The following is a 6,554-nucleotide window of genomic DNA, read 5'->3' on the forward strand; positions in this document are numbered from 1 at the left end:
GATAGGCATGTGCCTGTAAAAAGGAAAGATAGGAAAGGTAGGATTCGAGAGCCGTGGATAACCAGGGAAATTGAGGATCTGATTAAAATGAAAAGGGAGGCGTACGTTAAGTCCAGGCAACTGAAAACAGATGGAGCTCTGGAGGAATACAGAGAGAGTAGGAAAGAACTCAAACGGGGAGTTAGAAGGGCTAAAAGAGGTCACGAGATGTTCTTGGCAGGCAGGATTAAGGAGAATCCTAAGGCATTCTATTCATACGTTAGGAACAAAAGAGTTGTCAGGGAGAAAATCGGACCTCCAAGGGACAAAGGAGGGGAATTATGCTTAGAACCCAAGGGAATAGGGGAGATCCTAAATGAATACTTTGCATTGGTATTCACGAAGGAGAGGGGCGTGTTAACCGGGAGTGTCTCGGAGGGAGGTGTTGACCCGTTAGAGAAAATCTCCATTACAAGAGAGGAAGTGTTAGGTTTTTTAGGGCACATTAAAACTGACAAAGCCCCAGGGCCTGATGGAATCTATCCTCGACTGCTCAGGGAGACGAGAGATGAAATTGCTGGGCCTCTGACGGAAATCTTTGTCGCTTCTTTGGACACGGGTGAGGTCCCTGAGGATTGGAGGATAGCGAATGTGGTCCCGTTGTTTAAGAAGGGTAGCAGGGATAACCCAGGAAATTATAGGCTGGTGAGCTTGACGTCCGTGGTAGGGAAGTTGTTGGAGAGGATTCTTAGAGACAGGATGTATGTGCATTTAGAACAGAACAATCTCATTAGTGACAGACAGCATGGTTTTGTAAGAGGGAGGTTGTGCCTTACAAATTTGGTGGAGGTTTTGAGGAAGTGACAAAAACGGTTGATGAAGGAAGGGCCGTGGATGTCGTCTATATGGATTTCAGTAAGGCATTTGACAAAGTCCCACATGGCAGGTTGGTTAAGAAGGTTAAGGCACATGGGATACAAGGAGAACTGGCTTGGCCATAGGAGACAGAGGGTAGTGGTCGAAGGGTCTTTTTCCGGCTGGAGGTCTGTGACCAGTGGTGTTCCGCAGGGCTCTGTACTGGGACCTCTGCTATTTGTGATATATATATAAATGATTTGGAAGAAGGTGTAACTGGTGTAATCAGCAAGTTTGCGGATGACACGAAGATGGCTGGACATGCGGATAGCGAAGAGCATTGTCGGGCAATACAGCAGGATATAAATAGGCTGGAAAATTGGGCGGAGAGGTGGCAGATGGAGTTTAATCCGGATAAATGCGAAGTGATGCATTTTGGAAGAAATAATGTAGGGAGGAGTTATACAATAAATGGCAGAGTCATCAGGAGTATAGAAACACAGAGGGACCTAGGTGTGCAAGTCCACAAATCCTTGAAGGTGGCAACACAGGTGGAGAAGGTGGTGAAGAAGGCATATGGTATGCTTGCCTTTATAGGACGGGGTATAGAGTATAAAAGCTGGAGTCTGATGATGCAGCTGTATAGAACGCTGGTTAGGCCACATTTAGAGTACTGCGTCCAGTTCTGGTCGCCGCACTACCAGAAGGACGTGGAGGCGTTAGAGAGAGTGCAGAGAAGGTTTACCAGGATGTTGCCTGGTATGGAGGGTCTTAGCTATGAGGAGAGATTGGGTAGACTGGGGTTGTTCTCCTTGGAAAGACGGAGAATGAGGGGAGGTCTAATAGAGGTGTACAAGATTATGAAGGGTATAGATAGGGTGAACAGTGGGAAGCTTTTTCCCAGGTCGGAGGTGACGATCACGAGGGGTCACGGGCTCAAGCTGAGAGGGGCGAAGTATAACTCAGATATCAGAGGGACGTTTTTTTACACAGAGGGTGGTGGGGGCCTGGAATGCGCTGCCAAGTAGGGTGGTGGAGGCAGGCACGCTGACATCGTTTAAGACTTACCTGGATAGTCACATGAGCAGCCTGGGAATGGAGGGATACAAACGATTGGTCTAGTTGGACCAAGGAGCGGCACAGGCTTGGAGGGCCGAAGGGCCTGTTTCCTGTGCTGTACTGTTCTTTGGGGGCCTCCGCCTGACATCAGCTTGAATAACTGTGGCTGGGGGCCTCCGCCTGTCAGAAGCTTCAATAACTGTGGCTGGGGGCCTCCGCCTGACAACAGCTTCAATAACTGTGGCTGGGGGCCTCCGCCTGTCAGAAGCTTCAATAACTGTGGCTGGGGGCCTCCGCCTGTCAGAAGCTTCAATAACTGTGGCTGGGGGCCTCCGCCTGTCATAAGCTTCAATAACTGTGGCTGGGGGCCTCCGCCTGTCAGAAGCTTCAATAACTGTGGCTGGGGGCCTCCGCCTGACATCAGCTTGAATAACTGTGGCTGGGGGCCTCCGCCTGACAGCAGCTTCAATAACTGTGGCTGGAGGCCTCCGCCTGACATCAGCTTCAATAACTGTGGCTGGGGGCCTCCGCCTGTCAGAAGCTTCAATAACTGTGGCTGGGGGCCTCCGCCTGACATCAGCTTCAATAACTGTGGCTGGGGGCCTCCGCCTGACAGCAACTTCAATAACTGTGGCTGGGGGCCGCCGCCTGACAACAGCTTCAATAACTGTGGCTGGGGGCCTCCGCCTGACAGCAGCTTCAATAACTGTGGCTGGGGGCCTCCGCCTGACAACAGCTTCAATAACTGTGGCTGGGGGCCTCCGCCTGTCAGAAGCTTCAATAACTGTGGCTGGGGGCCTCCGCCTGTCAGAAGCTTCAATAACTGTGGCTGGGGGCCTCCGCCTGTCAGAAGCGTCAATAACTGTGGCTGGGGGCCTCCGCCTGTCAGAAGCTTCAATAACTGAGGTTGGGGGCCTCTGACTGACATCAGCTTGAATAACTGTGGCTGGGGGCCTCCGCCTGTCAGAAGCTTCAATAACTGTGGCTGGGGGCCTCCACCTGACAGAAGCTTCAATAACTGAGGTTGGGGGCCTCCGACTGACATCAGCTTGAATAACTGTGGCTGGGGGCCTCCGCCTGTCAGAAGCTTCAATAACTGTGGCTGGGGGCCTCCACCTGACAGAAGCTTCAATAACTGTGGTTGGGGGCCTCCACCTGACAGCAACTTCAATAACTGTGGCTGGGGGCCTCCACCTGACAGCAGCTGTGTGTGCAATTCATACATGCCACTGTTTGGAGTTTATTCTAAACTCAGAATTAACGGACTTCCAGACTCCACATCTCCAAGCTGACAATTTAACAAGCGGAAGCTGAAGAGATCAGTTACCAAGAAAGGCTATCCCTTATTGTTATGAACCAATGCCCGATTGTGTTTAATGACTTCATACTTCCAAAGCATTCTGGATGGATGAGATCAGTATTCGTTATGTGACTGACAACAGGTTGAGATAATGTGTTTATTACTTGAAGACCGAGAAAGATCTTTGACAGTCGAATACGGAAAACTGAAAGCTGCAAAGCAGCAGCAATAAAAGACAGCAACATCCTTGCCTCTCATCGGCAGCTGTAAAATCTCAAATGCTTCCTAGCCTGACCCCCAAGTCCTAATCCACCTTTAGATAAATTAGACATCTTGATAAGAAAACCACAAGTGACGAACTTCAGAACCTCCGAGGGAACGCTGCAACCCTAATTTTGTAATCTATCTTTTTGACCTCATCAAAACTTCAATTCCAGACTGCAGATGGCACATTTCTTGACTGGGCCTGATATGACTGTTCACCTTCAACGAACATGGACGATTAACTATTGAAAAGGGTCACCCTGACTCGAAACTTAGACTCTATTCTCTCTCCACAGATGCAGTATCTACAGCATTCTCTGTTTCTATGAAGTGTTGCTTTGTTTAAATCTGGAGAAGTACACTTTTCTCTTTAACTTAATTTTTTTCCTCTGAAGTGTGTGCACATGTGTGTGTGTGTGAGAGAGAGAAGAGGGACGGGGCGAGAGAGAGAGAGAAGGGGGAGGGACGGGGCCGGAGGGGGACGGGACGGGGCCGGAGGGGGGGGGGGGCCGGGGCCGGAGGGGGGGGGGGGGATGGGGCCGAGGGGGGGGGCCGGAGGGAGGGGGGGGGGGGGGGCCGGAGGAGGGGGGGACGGGGGCCGGAGGGGGGGGGGGGGGGAGACGGGGCCGGAGGGGGGGGGGGGGGAGACGGGGCCGGAGGGGGGGGGGAGACGGGGCCGGAGGGGGGGGGGGGGACGGGGCCGGGGGGGGGACGGGGCCGGAGGGGGGGGGACGGGGCCGGAGGGAGGGGGGGGGGAACGGGGCCGGAGGGGTGGGGACGGGGCCGGAGGGGGGGGGTGGGGACGGGGCCGGAGGGACCGGGCCGGAGGGGGCCGGGTCGGGCCGGGCCGGAGGGGGCCGGGCCGGAGGGGGCCGGGCCGAGGCGGAGGGGGGCAGACCGAGGCGGAGGGGGGCAGACCGAGGCGGAGGGGGGCAGACCGAGGCGGAGCGGGGCAGACCGAGGCGGAGCGGGGCAGACCGAGGCGGAGCGGGGCAGACCGAGGCGGAGCGGGGCAGACCGAGGCGGAGGGGGCAGACCGAGGCGGAGGGGGGCAGACCGAGGCGGAGGGGGGCAGACCGAGGCGGAGGGGGGCAGACCGAGGCGGAGGGGGGCAGACCGAGGCGGAGGGGGGCAGACCGAGGCGGAGGGGGGCAGACCGAGGCGGAGGGGGGCAGACCGAGGCGGAGGGGGGCAGACCGAGGCGGAGGGGGGCAGACCGAGGCGGAGGGGGGCAGACCGAGGCGGAGGGGGGCAGACCGAGGCGGAGGGGGGCAGACCGAGGCGGAGGGGGGCAGACCGAGGCGGAGGGGGGCAGACCGAGGCGGAGGGGGGCAGACCGAGGCGGAGGGGGGCAGACCGAGGCGGAGGGGGGCAGACCGAGGCGGAGGGGGGCAGACCGAGGCGGAGGGGGGCAGAGCGAGGCGGAGGGGGGCAGAGCGAGGCGGAGGGGGGCAGAGCGAGGCGGAGGGGGGCAGAGCGAGGCGGAGGGGGGCAGAGCGAGGCGGAGGGGGGCAGAGCGAGGCGGAGGGGGGCAGAGCGAGGCGGAGGGGGGCAGAGCGAGGCGGAGGGGGGCAGAGCGAGGCGGAGGGGGGCAGAGCGAGGCGGAGGGGGGCAGAGCGAGGCGGAGGGGGGCAGAGCGAGGCGGAGGGGGGCAGAGCGAGGCGGAGGGGGCAGAGCGAGGCGGAGGGGGGCAGAGCGAGGCGGAGGGGGGCAGAGCGAGGCGGAGGGGGGCAGAGCGAGGCGGAGGGGGGCAGAGCGAGGCGGAGGGGGGCAGAGCGAGGCGGAGGGGGGCAGAGCGAGGCGGAGGGGGGCAGAGCGAGGCGGAGGGGGGCAGAGCGAGGCGGAGGGGGGCAGAGCGAGGCGGAGGGGGGCAGAGCGAGGCGGAGGGGGGCAGAGCGAGGCGGAGGGGGGCAGAGCGAGGCGGAGGGGGGCAGAGCGAGGCGGAGGGGGGCAGAGCGAGGCGGAGGGGGGCAGAGCGAGGCGGAGGGGGGCAGAGCGAGGCGGAGGGGGGCAGAGCGAGGCGGAGGGGGGCAGAGCGAGGCGGAGGGGGGCAGAGCGAGGCGGAGGGGGGCAGAGCGAGGCGGAGGGGGGCAGAGCGAGGCGGAGGGGGGCAGAGCGAGGCGGAGGGGGGCAGAGCGAGGCGGAGGGGGGCAGAGCGAGGCGGAGGGGGGCAGAGCGAGGCGGTGGGGGGCAGAGCGAGGCGGAGGGGGGCAGAGCGAGGCGGAGGGGGGCAGACCGTGGCGGAGGGGGGCAGACCGTGGCGGAGGGGGGCAGACCGAGGCGGAGGGGGGCAGACCGAGGCGGAGGGGGGCAGACCGAGGCGGAGGGAGGCAGACCGAGGCGGAGGGGGCAGACCGAGGCGGAGGGGGGCAGAGCGAGGCGGAGGGGGGCAGAGCGAGGCGGAGGGGGGCAGAGCGAGGCGGAGGGAGGCAGACAGAGCCGGAGGGAGGCAGACAGAGCCGGAGGGAGGCAGACAGAGCCGGAGGGAGGCAGACAGAGCCGGAGGGAGGCAGACAGAGCCGGAGGGAGGCAGACAGAGCCGGAGGGAGGCAGACAGAGCCGGAGGGAGGCAGACAGAGCCGGAGGGAGGCAGACAGAGCCGGAGGGAGGCAGACAGAGCCGGAGGGAGGCAGACAGAGCCGGAGGGAGGCAGACAGAGCCGGAGGGAGGCAGACAGAGCCGGAGGGAGGCAGACAGAGCCGGAGGGAGGCAGACAGAGCCGGAGGGAGGCAGACAGAGCCGGAGGGAGGCAGACAGAGCCGGAGGGAGGCAGACAGAGCCGGAGGGAGGCAGACAGAGCCGGAGGGAGGCAGACAGAGCCGGAGGGAGGCAGACAGAGCCGGAGGGAGGCAGACAGAGCCGGAGGGAGGCAGACAGAGCCGGAGGGAGGCAGACAGAGCCGGAGGGAGGCAGACAGAGCCGGAGGGAGGCAGACAGAGCCGGAGGGAGGCAGACAGAGCCGGAGGGAGGCAGACAGAGCCGGAGGGAGGCAGACAGAGCCGGAGGGAGGCAGACAGAGCCGGAGGGAGGCAGACAGAGCCGGAGGGAGGCAGACAGAGCCGGAGAGAGGCAGACAGAGCCGGAGAGAGAGACAGAC

The sequence above is a fragment of the Mustelus asterias genome, unplaced genomic scaffold, assembly GCF_964213995.1.
Source record: "Mustelus asterias unplaced genomic scaffold, sMusAst1.hap1.1 HAP1_SCAFFOLD_3456, whole genome shotgun sequence".
NCBI classification, from domain to species: Eukaryota; Metazoa; Chordata; class Chondrichthyes; order Carcharhiniformes; family Triakidae; genus Mustelus; species Mustelus asterias.